The sequence below is a fragment of the Cervus elaphus genome, chromosome 25 (assembly GCF_910594005.1).
Source record: "Cervus elaphus chromosome 25, mCerEla1.1, whole genome shotgun sequence".
Taxonomy (NCBI): domain Eukaryota; kingdom Metazoa; phylum Chordata; class Mammalia; order Artiodactyla; family Cervidae; genus Cervus; species Cervus elaphus.
In genome coordinates this window covers 14,740,791-14,755,977 of record NC_057839.1, presented here as the reverse complement: position 1 = coordinate 14,755,977, position 15,187 = coordinate 14,740,791, and the positions used below count along the sequence as shown (strand labels likewise).

General features: G+C 38.7%; 1 protein-coding gene and 1 non-coding gene across 2 annotated transcripts in view; one reads left to right on the top strand and one right to left on the bottom strand.

The window, feature by feature from the left end:
• The window catches only part of PIK3R1 (phosphoinositide-3-kinase regulatory subunit 1), a 92,164-nt gene that overhangs the window by 22,146 nt on the left and 54,831 nt on the right, over positions 1 to 15,187 (top strand). The window lies entirely within an intron of this gene.
• On the bottom strand, positions 9,698 to 9,804 carry LOC122684006. The gene has a single exon (XR_006337903.1). It is a non-coding gene; the product is annotated as a U6 spliceosomal RNA (small nuclear RNA).

Below are 15,187 nucleotides of genomic sequence, written 5' to 3'. Positions count from 1 at the left end.
AAGAGAAAGGCAGCATTGGTTCCCACTTGCTACTGTGTTTTGGAAAATGCAGTTTTCAAAATGACCTCAGGTTGTTCATAGAGTAATCTGTTGTGAATCTGCACTAAACACTCGTGGCTTTATTTTTATTCTTTAAAAAATTTTTCTAATGTTTAAGAATGTTGCTTCTTTTATCAGTAAGTAATTCATTTGAAATTTCTTTCTATTCCTGTGTCTTAACTATGGAAATGTCATTGAATATTTGTATCATTGTTAATTTGTAATTCCAGAGTATTTTACAGCATGGTTAACTTAGGTCTTGCCATGGTTTTTCCCGGGAGCAAAAAGTAAATTTTCCATTTTCAAAGGAGAGAGGTTCAAAGAAATTAGAGCAAGATGTGATTTTATTGGTAAATTGCTCAGTGATTATCTACAGGGTACCAAGGAATGAGATGTAATGAATTTAGTTATCAAAGTATATATTAAGAGTCATTGTCCCATGTTTTCCCATCTATTTGTTTAAATACTGAAAATGGCTTTTTCAAAATACACCCTAAAAATTTGCTGACTTAACAGTTTGCTAAGCATTCTGCTAAGCATTTTAAAGACATTTTTCCTTTGATCCTTATAGGCACCCTGCAAATATGGCATTATTATAACCATTTCCCAGATTAAGAAACTAAAGCTCAAATGATTGTATAAATATTTGAAAGGGGGAGCTTCCTAAAAGGAGCATTCAGAGGTTCAAGAACACTCCAGCCGGCAGTTGGGTGGGTCTCGTGAAGCAGTCTTTTGTGGAGTTACCAGTAACTGAAGAAATCAGCTATTTTCTGCTTTTTGGGTGGTCTGTAATTATGTGTATTTAATCTGTTAAGTTTAATTGGCTGTTACATTCATACAATCACACAAATTATCTTATTTTACCTACAACTTACAGAGTTTTCTTATGTTGCTAAACATATGAAAGAGTTGAGTCACAAAGAGACTGATAATGGATAAGGCCATGAACCTGAAACAAAGTTTGGGGTTACATGTGTGTATGTGCAGTTTTTCTCAGATACTTAAAAGCTATGTACCATTGATAAGTGATTAGTTTTGAAGAAGTTAAACGTCCACTTCAAATGTTTCCCTGAGCTCCACATTTTCTGACTTCTGAGTCAAAATCGAGTCATTTTAGCTAAAATTGAGCACAGGCTGGTTATTTGCCTGCTTCTTAAAAGCCCAAAGCTGAGGATATCGAGCATAAAAATTATGTGTTTTGGCATGTGGATAGCAGCTGCTTAAAATTTCTAATTATAAGAAATCTCAAATGAAATCAGGTGAATATGAAGTCTTGTACCTGAGTTCTGTCAAAATTAGCAATAAATGCCATTTTTAGAGTTTGGCTAAACAACTAAATTCCTTTGAATGTCAAACTTTATTTCTCAGGAACGTTAGTCACTGCCAAGTTTATAACATAAACATCGTGTTTTTGTTACCTGAATTCTGACGACAAGAGGGTAGATGAGGGCAAGTGAAAGGCTCAGGTGAATTTTATTTCTAGGTGTTTAATTTAAAAGGGCACTGTGACATTACACACACAAAGTCTCCCTAGGGATATGAGTGCCAGTAAAAATTCTTGGGTGCTTTTATTTTTGATTTTTTTTTTTTCAATTAAAAAGGAAACTTATTAAAAGTTTCCTGATTTAAAAAGGTGTCTGCCTGGTAGTCCTGACATGCTTCTTGCTGGAGTCTCTTAGAAGGTAGAGAAAAGCCCTTACATTCTAAACAGTTGTAAAAACTAGAACTAGCTGGAGAAATGTCTACTGTAAACCAAACGGAACTGGGTTTAAAAATACAGGCAGAATAAGTTTTGACGCCTAAAAATAGGTAGGCAGAGCCATGTCCTTGCTGACTCTGCCTGTAATTCAGAAAAAGCCTCCTAGCAGCTGTCCCCAGAATGCTCTTCCCTTCCTCTTTCTAAGCTCCTCCAGCAGTGCCTTTTATTCGGTGGAAGGTCATAACTCAGAAAATAACCAGGCAGAGCTGGGGGTGGGGTGGGTAGGGGCTGTATTACTGTTACATCCCGAGACTCTTACTCCATAAAAGTCAAGTGCTGGAGGTCGGGTAGAGTTAGAGCTGTGTTTCCTGAGGGTTTGAGTATTGTTTGAGTCCACCATCATTCGGACCCTCAGAAAGCCTTGGCAGTAAAGGCTGGAGAAGGTTTGCTTTCAGCAAAACCTTGAAATGAAATATTAAAATGAAAATCACATTGGAAATTGGCCTGGGAACTATTCAGCTCAACTTGCCCACCAGCTCTCGGTCTGAAGCCAGCACCCATGTGGATCAGCAGCAGCTCAGAGCAAACACCAGGGCTAGGCAGATATCTCCCTGTATAGTGGCCAATAAATAGAAGGGGGAAAATAGCTGCAAAACATTGCTTTGTAAAGGAAAGGAGAGATCATAGGAAAGATTTGAAAGAAGAGCAGACCACCAACAATGGCCCAAATGAAAGAGGAGCAGGAAGCAGTTAGATGATAATGAGCTAAAAAGAATTAGATGGGATGAAATGAGAGTGAAACCATTAAGAAAAAATTGTAAAGAAATTAAGAATGCTGTATAGCACATTAAAATCCATAGGGGATGGCAATAAGAATAGAATTAACACTACTGAAAGTAAAATTAACATCGTGGAGGAGAAACTCAAAGCTCTTCCAGAGTCCAAAGAGAGAATAAAGAATAAAGAAGATTGTAGATGCATTATGGAAAGATACAACCTGGGGATTTTAAGTGTTGATAAATGATAAATAAGTCCTACCAAATGGAAAACAAACAAACAAACAAACATAAGAATAAGCCTATGGGTATTTTGTGCTGATTTGAAAGTGTTACATTGTTCAGATAAGATCAATGAAAGGCCACCTTCAGATATGTTTTGACAATTTTTAAAAAAAAATTTTAAGAATACTATCAAACGTCTTGCCAGTATATCTGCTTAACTATCACGAACCCAAATTCAGGCTTCCTTCTCTTTTGTACCAGTAAAGCCAAGATGGTGGATGGAGTTTTGAGGAAGAAAAATGGTGACGCAAGACCTCAATGTGTCGCTTCCTTGTATGTCATGTGGAAGCAATTGAGAGGCGCTCCCTGGTAATCAAGAGCTCAGGGGGATACATTCAACTTCTCATGTCAGGAGGGTGAACTTCAGAATTGCTGTCTCATTAAGTTTTATAATTAGAAAAGCATAGATTGAAAAGGAATTCATTTTGATTATCTTAAATAATTAGCAGAAGAGTAAAACTGTAAGATATATTTTTTCCAAATACCTATGCATATTTATTAAAAAAAAAAAACACTAGACAACAAAGGGCAAAACTATTATTGACATGGAGAAAATGTTTACTGTGTATGAAAATTTAAAGAGATACATATATCAACATATATATACATAAATAAATATAAGATTGAATTTGTACCTACCTGTATTTGTGTGTTCAACAAATGCTTGTTTTGTGTCAGATGCCATTCTAACATTTTGTTACATTGACTTGTTACTTTTCGTTAGGTTTCATGACATTGGCCTTAATATTTTACCTGCTCTAAAGATAAAGAAATTAAAGCTTAGTTAATGGCCCATAGTCACACAGCTTATGCAGGAGTTAGGGTTTGACCCCAACCGTGTGACTTTTGACCCAGCTTGCTTTCTTTCTGTCTGTCTGTCTGGCTGTACTGGGTCTTCGTTGCTACATGCAGTCTTTCTCCAGTTGCTGTGAGTGGGGTCTTCTCGTTGCAGTGGCTTCTCTTGTGGCAGACCACAAGCTCTATATTGTGCAGGCCTTGGGAGTTAGAGCACACAGACTCAATCACTAGGGCTTGAGGGCTCCAGAGTGTGGGCTCAGTAGTTATCACTCACCCGCTTAGCCGCTACGCAGCATATGGAATCTTCCTAGACCAGGTATTGAACTTGAGTCCCCTGCATTGACAGGCAGATTAACGCTGAACCACCAGGGAAGTCCTGACCCAGCATTCTTTTTTTTTTTTTTTTTTTTCATTTATTTTTATTAGTTGGAGGCTAATTCCTTTACAGTATTGTAGTGGTTTTTGCCATACACTGACATGAATCAGCCATGGATTTACATGTGTTCCCCATCCCGATCCCCCCTCCCCCTTCCTCCCCGTCCCATCCCTCTGTGACCAGCATTCTTAAGCGACGGTGTGATGCAGTGGAAGGACCTTCGGGCAGTGTTTGTGCTGTGTGACAGTACTGTGTTTCTGGCCACGGTCTGTCAGCCAGAAGGACAGATCATCTCCTGGTTTGTCCGTGACCTGTGCTGTGGTCTGATATGTGGGGGAAAAAAAGAGTTAACCAGGTTTTTCCATTCTCAGGCAATAGACCCAAGAAAATCTAAAGAGAATAAAACAAATGCACGAGTTACTCTTGGTTCCAGCAAAAGAACCTCATCGGAACAGACTGGGAAGAGGTGATTAGTTTTAAGGGACAGTTCCTTCCCTTGGCAGTTGGAAGCTGTGGGGCTTATTAAATGGTTGAAATATTAACCTTTGCATTAGCCCTCACTTGGCTAGGGTTTCTCAAAATGTTTTATATATCTATATACATAGATATATTATTATATACATATACATTATATCATAGATATATAAAACATAAACTTATAAAATAGTATAACTATTTTGGTATTATAAATGGTATAACATAAATGGTATAACTATAAAAATGTAACATACATAAATGATTCTATATTATATACATTATTATATACAGTTGTATAATTTATGTGTTTAATAGCATATAGACAGTGTTTATGTAAACATCTATCTGCTAGTGCAGTATATAAGGCAATATAGTAAAGTCATTGTTGGGTTGATTATGCAAATATAATTGATCTGCTGTTTCACTAAAACAGGCTTTAAAGGATTGAAAGCTAGCTCTAACTCGCTACTTTCTGACCATTGCTCTTTGCAGTTACACGCACAGTTATATTGTAACTGTCATTTGTGGTCTAATCTTCCCCTCAAGGGAAACTTGAGAAACCTGGTCAGCTTTAACATTTAGAGGAAGTTTAAACATACTGGAACATAAAATGTACAGTTGTTTAGGTTAAAACTCCGTTTCTTGTCAGGTCGCATCTCTCCAGCTCTTCTGTGATTAGAGTCATCTGACTTTGACCTGAATTAAGGAAGAGCCTCGCAAGACACACAAAATGTTTACTCTTGTTTTCTTTGCCAGCTTCCGGAGACTGTGCAGTGGGCTGAGACCTCTGCTTATCTGAAAGCAGTGTGGCCACATAAACCAGTTGTCACTGGTTAACTGTTTTCATCCCCTGAGCTGCTTTTGGTGAATTTCAGCCTAGTAACTACATCCCTTTAATATTTTCAATAATTTATATTCTTTAAGAGTGAAGATACTTGTGGGTTGGTTTTTTTTTTTTTTTTTTTGAGGGGGAGGGGTTAGTTATAGTCTAGCTATGAGGCTAGTTCCTTTCATATACTCCAGAAGAGAAGGATAGGGTCAGTTTCACAGTGATCTTTTTCCAAAATGCAAAACCACTGTCCTCATCTCTTGGGCAACCCCTGCTCAGCCCATTTTCTAGAAAAGTTTAAAATACAGCCAAGGCTTTTGCTTCAGAGTCTCCGGGTCCCTAAAGACCATCTTTTGCCTGTGTCAAATGTTGTGTTTAGTTTGCATTTTGAAATGTTCTAAATTTTATATGCTAGTAAATATAGTTAATAGTCTTCAGATTATGTTGTCTCACATTTGTGTATAATTTCCTAAGAAAGGGAAATGGAGAGGGTGGGGGTGGATAGAGTAATTAAACCTTCTTAAAATGAAGGGGGGAAAGTCTCTTGTTTATATAAGTTGAATAGACCACTACTGATTGATGTTAGTCTTTTCCCAGAAATCCATCTCACAGAGTTGATACTCAGTGTTTCAGACAGAGGTGGTATAGGCTCTGATAATTTTGCTGCCTTATTTTAGACCTTTTATTCATGGTCATGTAGTTGAATGATGAGGGCTCCCTTGTTGGCTCAGTGGTAGAGAATCCGCCTGCCAATGCAGGAGACCCAGGTTTGATCCCTGGGTCGGGACGACCCCCTGGAGGAGGGCATGGCAACCCACTCCAGAATTCCATGGACAGAGGAGGCTGATGGGCTACAGTCCATGGAGTCGCAAAAGAGTTAGACATGACTTAGTGGCTGAACAGCAAGTTGAATGATTACATGAATTTTTGATTTGCTAAAAAGGTTGTATATGCAATTTAAAAAATTTTAGTTTTTAGTTCATTGCATCTGAATGCTGTCTCTTTCCTTTCTTAAATGTGTGTCAGATGAAATGTTTTACCTCTGAGATGAAAAGTTCCAAGTTTATTCTTTATTGATATGTTTGCTAGCATGCGTGAGCATTTACTCTGTGCTTTATCTCCATTTTTTATTTATTTAGTGCTATTTATAGGTGGTGGCTTAGAAAAAAAACAACCTAGTAAATGGCATTAGTAGATGACAGACAGCTGAGACTTGGCTTGCAGACTCTGACCTGAGGATGTGTGCCTTCCAACCTGTATCATCCTCAAAGGAAAATGGGGGAGGAAGGAACCTCTAGTGGAAGTAACTTCTCCAGAAATCATGTCATTAAAGCAATCCCAGGTTCTGAAAGCAAATACTAAAAGGCAGACATTTTAAACACAGTCTCACATCTTTGTGATCTTTGCCCCATAATCAGGTTACCTTCAAATTAATTGAAAAATGTTAAAAGACAGGTACTAAAAATGCTTGATTGGCTGATATTTTGTCTCTGTCAAGATCATGTGCTTGAACCGTATGTCAAACCAGAGACTTTTTTGAGACAATTTGTATGAAAATGGCAACTTCAACAGTTTTCTTGCAGTAAAAAGGGAAGAATATGAAATCTATAAGTTAAAGCAGTGACCTCATTCCATTCATGCAAAAGTGTTGTGCTATCAGAACAGTATCAATGTTTAAAACTGGCGTTGAACTCCTTGATAGCAATGCCAGTCTAGAAGAGTACATGTGTTTTAATGTGTTATTTAAAAGGTTAACTGTTACTCGGAAAAGAGAGCAACTCTGACTGAGAACAGTTGAAGCTAGAACATGGATCAGGGGACTGACTGAATGTTCCTATGTGGCCTCTGGTTGAGTCTTCCTCAGGGAACACAGTAGCCAAACTTCAGTTCATGTCAGTCATGATGGCAGAAGCCAAAGAAAAAGTCCTAGGTGCTAGGTGGTTTTGTTAAGTCATCAAAATGGATTTAATGTTTTTGCTTGAAGCATTACTTCCAGTGAACCACAGCTCAGGAGAGTTCTTCCAAGGGTAGACAGGCCCTCAAATGGTTTTCCAGTGTCCATTACTGAAATCTACTTTAACTCTAAGGCTGAAAACTCCTCTCAACTCCTCACCTCTTAGAAGTTAGGGTATCCTCTGTAGCTGGGATAGGGGAAGCTTCACTCCCATTAAATGGGAGGTATGAGGGCTTGACCAATTAGCCCAGAGCTCAACCATAGACAAGGATTTCTCAAATTCACAGGGCCTCTTTCTTAAGCTTGTCTTCTTTCAGACTTAACCCTCAGTTTCTGGGTAAGTTGCTATATATCTATAGGGAAAGCCCCTGGTTTGAGTTTAGTCAAGCTTGCCAGAGAATACTGGATCTAAGCGGGAATAAAATTTACTGACCCCTGTTCTCAGAGGTTAACATTTTCGTTTATGTTTGACATGACTCATTTTAAATTACAGTGTTCTACAGATATAGAAAGAAGCCTTCCTCTTCCCACCCTCCCCCAGACACCACATAATGGAAAAAGCAAGAATTTTCTGCATAAGCAAGACTTTTTTCTTTTTTAAACAAAAAGCCAGTCTCTGATGGGACTTTTTTTCCTGCCAGAATTCCCACTGGTCCACTGTTGCAATATTTACAAAAGGCCACGAAGAAAGAGTAAGGCCCATTTTTGAACACTTTGCCTCTGTGTTACGTGAAAGTAACTTGGATTTCTGTTCTTGGTATCAGAAGAATTGTTCTTTTTTCACTTCTCTGATAGGTTTGTAAACCTACTAGGCCCTCTTAACTCTTAAGGTATCATTTTAAGAAAAGATTTGTTCCTCTGCTCTAACCAGACACATAAAACTTTGAAGGGTTTTGATGTTCTATTTCCTGTTTTAAAAAAAAAGTGTCCTCTCTTGCGAACTCCAAGTAGATGAGAGGATTTTCCTCAGAGAAAATTCAGCTTTGGGAAGAACCATCCATGGAGGTCATAACCTAGAGCATTTTTGAAGGGAAGTTTCAGTGAATTAAAAGAGGGCAGGCTTAGGAAACAACTTTCTGTCCTACCATAGCTGCAGCTAAATAAATAATTTCACTCTAGAGCCTGGGCAGTATCATAATTTGTAGCCAATTGTCCACAGAGGTCACTGATTACAGTTCATTGTAGAGGGGAGAGGAGGCCTGGACCCCAGTAAGAATTTATATTAATAGTTGTATCTTTCCCAGAATGTTCTCTGGAGAGCATTCTGTTAACCACTGATCCTCAATGATCTTTTATTTCTACATCAGTTCAGTTCAGTCGCTCAGTCGTGTCCGACTCTTTGCGACCCCATGGACTGCAGCACGCCAGGCTTCCCTGTCCATCCCCAACTCCCGGAGCTTGCTCACACTCATGTCCAGCGAGTCGGTGATGCCGTCCAACCATGTCATCCTCTGTTTCTACATAAAAACTTTTTAAAACGGAAATAATTTGACTTGATTTTTCTTTTTCTTTTTTTTAGTTAGGTAAAAGATAAATGAATCTGCTCAAAGCACAATTAAAAGAAGTGTATTTGCTTGGGTACAGGACTGAGAGATGGAAAATTTCTGTCCTTTCACTCAATGGGACAGTGTAAGCAACCGTGGTAAACGCATGTATCCCATTGTGCAGCTTTTCTTCTACTTTAGAGACAGCCTGATATAGTGACCAAAAAGAGGCTGCATCACAACTAGCTTCCAGCCCAGGGCTTTAGCATAAATCAAGTGCTCAATTCACTTTGGGGGTACAAGAGGGATAAGCAAGTTAGTTTTGGGATCCAGATTCTGAAGAGTCTGCTGTTGAACAACCACATGGACCCAGGTGACAAGAGACTGTTTAATTGAAGCTTCATAAAATGGTTCCTTAAGCTTCATGGACAATTAAGTAACTTCGGTTTCCTCTCTTTACTCTTGTTTACTTCCTGCTCTTCTAGAACTGAGCATTAGGTACTCTGGTCTCTTACAATGAGAAGATTAGACAGCTGTAGTTTACATTAAAGCATTGATTTGGAGTGTTCTGTAGCTGCATTAATTATATCTTTACTAAGATTACATTCCTGTGGATTCAACAGATGCATATGAGCAGCAGCATGACTTATCTGGGGCAAACCCAGATTCTGTTAACCATTGAGCTTTGGTGGTCTTTTATTTATACATGAAAACCTTTTAACAATGAAATAATTCACCTTGATTTCTTTTTTTTTTTAATACTAGTTAGGTAGAAAAACAAAAGAGCTGGCATGGTGCACAGTTGTGAAGAGTGTTTGCATGGATGTAGGACTGAAGTATGCGTGAAAAAGTTTGTTCCTCAGTCAGAATTAGCAGGAAGCATGTGTTGAAAAAGTTTCTCACCTAAATAAGTCATAATTACAGACTTTAGGATTTATTTCTTTTTTTTTTTAATTTATTTATTTTTTTTTTCTTTTTTAAAAAATATGGAACGCTTCACGAATTTGCGTGTCATCCTTGCGCAGGGGCCATGCTAATCTTCTCTGTATCGTTCCAATTTTAGTATATGTGCTGCCGAAGCGAGCACGGATTTATTTCTTTTAATTAGAACATGAAGCTCACTTAGTGGTCCTTCTGAAAACTTTCCTTCTAACTGCACATTTTATATCGAATAGTAAGTTAAATTTCTCATGTAGAAGAGTTTTTTTTTTTTATTGTAACTGTAATTGTAGCTCATGCTGAACACATCAGTGCTGCTTTTCCCTAAGTAGTCCCCTAGTCAGCTTTTAAGTTTTCTTCCTTTGTTTTCTAAGAATAGTCTTAAGACGGTGTATGTTTTTAGAAAAATGCATTTGTTTGGAATGTCTCAGATCTACCATGACCATCAGTGGGACTAGAGGTGAGAAATTATAGCCTTAACTGGAGAGCATCTAAAATTCTGTAATATTCCATTGCATGACACAGCCCATGTGTTTTACAGTTTCTAAGAAATTCAACATTGTGTGCAGTTTTATCAACCTCCCTGTATCCCTGGAGCACAAGGAATTATTTTTGTTATTGAGGGGACAAAACAGGGGTGAAGTGACTCACAGTTAATTGCCGGATTAAATCAGGCATCTAAGCCTCTCTGCTTTGGGTAGATTCTCAGACTCAGCTGCTATCTTCAAAAGGAAGAAATATATTGCAGCATCCGAAAAGAACATAGCGTGCAATATGTGATGGGTCTTGTTAACTATCCCTTGTTTTCTAATCAAAATAGCCTCTGGGTTGGAGGAAATTTTTGAACTTCTGTAGTAAATTAGCACATCTCTTATTATATTTCATCATTATTTATAGCACTGTGAATGAATATATTTAACAGTGGCAAGTTGTGGTAAGTTGAGGAATTCTGATTTTTTTTTTTTTTTTTTTTTAATTTTAAGACGGTTGAGTTTTACATAGGCTAAGTTTTGATTTCTGTGGGCTTGTGAAGATGCATCGGAGAATGCGTTCATTACTGATGTTACAGGAGCACCAAAGCAACCATCACACTTTTGTTCAGCGTCCTTCTTCATTGTTCTTGCTTTCATAGAGCCCTGTGCACCGGCCTAGCATCTCAGGGCTTTGAATAATGCCCTTTGCCAACCGTTAGTCCTAATTGCTGTAACTAATTTGCTGCGTGACCTAAAGACAGTAACATCCTTAACTTTGGTTTTCTCATCTGTAAAATAGAATTAATGACACTCTACAAGCCAGGGATTTCAGGGAGGCATCATCATCACATTTTAATTAGAGTATTAAAAACCAAATATTTGGTGAAAGCCAGATATACTCATTGATGCCAGTCAAGACCATGAAAAACACATTTGCCACAGACACACACAAAATATTGCATAGACGTAAGTGATATGTTTAGACCTGAAGGAAATGAAGGGAATTGAAGTTGTTGAGCTACAGGAAATAAAGATCTGGGGCCGATTTAAACAGTTGAAAATTATTTGAAGAAGTGTTTTGTCTCCATAGTAATGAGTTCTTTTTTAGCTTCTTTTGAGGCTATCCAAAGAAGAAGTGAGATTCAATTACAGCAGAATTACATAAGTTAGACAGCAACGGTAGTGGTCCCAGTTCTTTGTAAGACACAAACTTGAGTATTTACCTCAGTTTCAACGAAAAGGCCAGTGAATTTGCCAGAGTTGTGTATGCGTTGCCTCACGAGAAAATCAAAAAACCCCCACAAAAACACTGGGCTAGTGCTCTGAAGATGTTTTCTAGTTAACCCCTGTATTCTTTTTCTATTTGTATGGCTTTGTTACCTGTACAGTTTCACTGATAGACGTTGCAGAATTTTTATTATGCTATCTGGGTATATTGTGTACTTTTTCTTTGCTGTACTTGGAGATAATACTGTTAAAACCATGCTGGGTCCCCCCCCACCCTCCCCCCCCCCCGCCCCGAAAAATATCTCCTGTTTTTGGTGTTTATTTTTGAGATTTCCAGGTTGTCTTTTTCTCTTCCAAGCCAAAATTACAGTAACTTAGTAAATTACAACTCTTTCATTTTTTTACCATTACTAATCATTTGTCAAATAGCTCATTTGTTTAAAAAAAAAAAAATTCTGAGCCTTGACAGGAGGAAGAAAAAAACAATCTTACACAGCTGAATCTTTTGCCTGAATACTCTTGGCAATAAAGATTGCCACCTATTGGTTAAAGAAAAGAACTAAAACTAAAAAAAGGTTTGCCAATCCCAAGTACTGAGTGTGATCAAAACAGAATTATTTCGATGGTGCTCTGGGTGGAGGTACTTGAAAATGTGTGATCTGATGAGAATCTTTATTCCGTGCTTTGAACTTCGCACAGCCAGCATCATTAAAGTATAGCAGATATTTAAGGAGAGGATCCCTTAAGTATCTGCTCTCAGGACCCCTTTTAAACATGTATTTTTGAGACTGTCAGAATTCCATTTTAGTGGGATACTAAGTGGGTAAGTGCATTTTTAATTGGACAAATGTTGGAAGCTTGATTTTGAAAACATTTTTCTAACTCTGTAGTTTGGGCTTCCCTTCAGACTTTGAAATCCAGCATTTCCTGTCCAACCAAAATGAGATGGGGTTGGTGACATTGGCTTTTCGTGCTCCTTGGTGCCAGGATATGTTTTTTCCAGATCACAAACAGTACATAGAGCACAGCCCTGGGTGATGTCCTCTTTCCAGTTTCATCAAGTGTCATTTCAAGGTGCATTTGATGATCAAAGAAAAAAGTTCCTATTGTTGAAAAGTCCCAAATGGTTGCATACTGGGAAAATATTCTTTTTAATTATTTTTTCCCAATATTATATATGTATTTATACATACATATAAATTCAGTTATTAGGAATACTTCTACTAAATATAAAACACCAGTGTACCAATTCTTTGTTAATACTATACCATCTTAAGTCTGCCTCCCTCTGTGTTTCCTCAGCATCTAAATACCCTTTACATCTACAGATAATTAAAGGTTACCCTGGTGGCTCAGAGGTTAAAGCGTCTGCCTCCAAAGCGGGAGACCCGGGTTCAATCCCTAGGTCGGGAAGATCCCCTGGAGAAGGAAATGGTAACCCACTCCAGTGTTCTTGCCTGGAGAATCCCATGGACAGAGGAGCCTGGTGGGCTGCAGTCCACGGGGTCGCACAGAGTCGGACACGACTGAGCGACTTCACTTTCACACTGTTTTCTCAGTGGTTGTGTGTTACACATGTCTATGTAGGCATAGACCCTAATGAATTTAGGACTAAGGCCATCACTGCTCCTGCACTGTTTATTTTTTGCTCATGTTGTTTGTATTTAAAGTGTTAAGCTTTTTCACCTTAGGTACTTCCCAAATAATTCAATGCCCTTTGTTGGCATCATCTATTTGGTTAATAAATTTGACAAAACCTGTTTATCATCCTTCCTGGCTAGGGAACCAAGTACTCTTAATAGCTACAGAAGAGGTGGTACAAGCGAAATTAGGAGAAGAACCATATGTTATTTGACTTAATTTGTACATAGCACACCTATATGTGTGTTAAAAATATACATAAACTGTTATAAAGCAACATATTGATGAATTTAAATGAGTAGGTACAATTAAACACAAAAATCAGGCAGAAGAGTGGTTGGAGTGAGGCCATAATAAATCACGGAATGTTTTTCAGCAGATTCCTATGGATGTCGGGAGTAGGCTTACATACCTGCTGTATACTTTGAAAAGCTGAGATAGGGAAGAAAGGTGGCTTTGTTAACATTGTCGAAGAACTTAACACCTGAGCATTTTTATGTAGAAAAATTGGAATGCATTGTTACAATCAGTCTGTGTAATTTCCTTCTGTAAAGGCCTGCCCATTTACCAGTAATGATACCTTATTTCTCTTCTATTTTTGTCCCTTCCTTTAGGAAAAGGAATATATGCTTACTCATTATTTAAAATTCAGAGTCACTTTCCTGTTCCAGCTGGTGGGGTTCCTACCATTACAGAAGAGTGCTATTAGGTACATGTGAAACTTCAGCCCTCCTTAAGTTGTACTCTTTTCAGCTACCCAACTGTATACCTTTTAGAATTCCACTGCTCCAGCCATCAAGTCTGTATAGTGGTTAATCTCACCTTGGTCTTTTTGTAGTTTGTTTCCATTAAAGCAGATGTATTGGGCTTTTTCAGTTGCTGAAATGATCTGCCTTGGCACTAAGAGGTGCTGTCACAGAATCCAGTGCTTAAACATACAGGATTGAACTGTTTAAATTCAAACTCATGTATAAAGAATACTGTATAGGGCAGTTGAACATCTTAGCTAAACAGTTTCTTTCCCCAAAGGACGTGTTAGTCCAACAGGCCATTCTAGGACTTCTTCTAGCCCAGTAGCTCCTGTTACCGTGCTACTACGATAATGATTTAATCTCCCATAAAGCTGCATTTTAATAGGTGTTTATAGGCATCACTCACCAAGCGTTTCAAGTACTCTTTGGATGGAAACTGCTGGGGGAAAATGTTAACACAGGTATTTTCTCAATCAGGCCACCATTTGAACATTTTACATAGAAAGCAGTTGGTAGATGATTTCGTGAGTAAGTGAATATAGTCGTTTACATTCAGATGGTATTTGTTTACCAGTTAATAATATTTATTATGCAGATGGGTAAATGAATACCCAGCTCAGGCCAGTGACCTTCAGTTCCTGTGGGGATGTGGAGGTGACTCCACACCCCTGTTCACATTTATTATGCACTTATTTTATGCCCCATGCCGGGCTGGATGCTGGGGTCACCATAATGAATAAAGCATCTTCATTGCCTGCAGGGAAGCTGCAAACGTGCGGCAGACAAAGAGCGTGAGCGGAGTGCTGCCCCCGCTGTGCGCACAGCAGACCTTGGAGATGGAGGGAGGTGCTTGCTTTCACCGCTGCGCCGAGCCCCTCTCCTGCATCACGGCCCTTCTCCCTGACCTAGGTCGCTGGGGCTGCACCGCCCCCTCCTCTGCTCATCCGGGCAGGAGGAGGGCGGGCGTGGCCTCTCACAGGGTCCGGGGTGTGAGGGACTGTCCTCAGCTGGATAGAACCCACAGGTTGCTTCCTGGCATCGCTAGGGCTCTTCTGACTCTTGCTTCTCACCCCTTGAAATTCCCCCTGCTCCATCATTGCCTGTGCCTCTGAGGTCATTGGCAAAGGGAGGGAGGTCTGGATTATTCCTATTGGTCGTGAAATACTTACATAGAGAAATTAGTACAAGTGATTTCTGTGTTTATTTACTATAAATTCTGTTACCCATGGTGCCATGAAATACACTAATTTGCAGTCATCACCCATGTAGTTACTGAAAATAGCTTGTGAAATAGACTTTGGTGGTCTAATCTGGGGAACCTAACCACCTTTTATAATGTTTCTAGGGAAAATGTGTTCCAAGTTTTGCACAACCAACTTACAAATGAACTTGGGAAACACAGCTCATATGTAAGTCAGAGACTTCCAGTGTTGACATT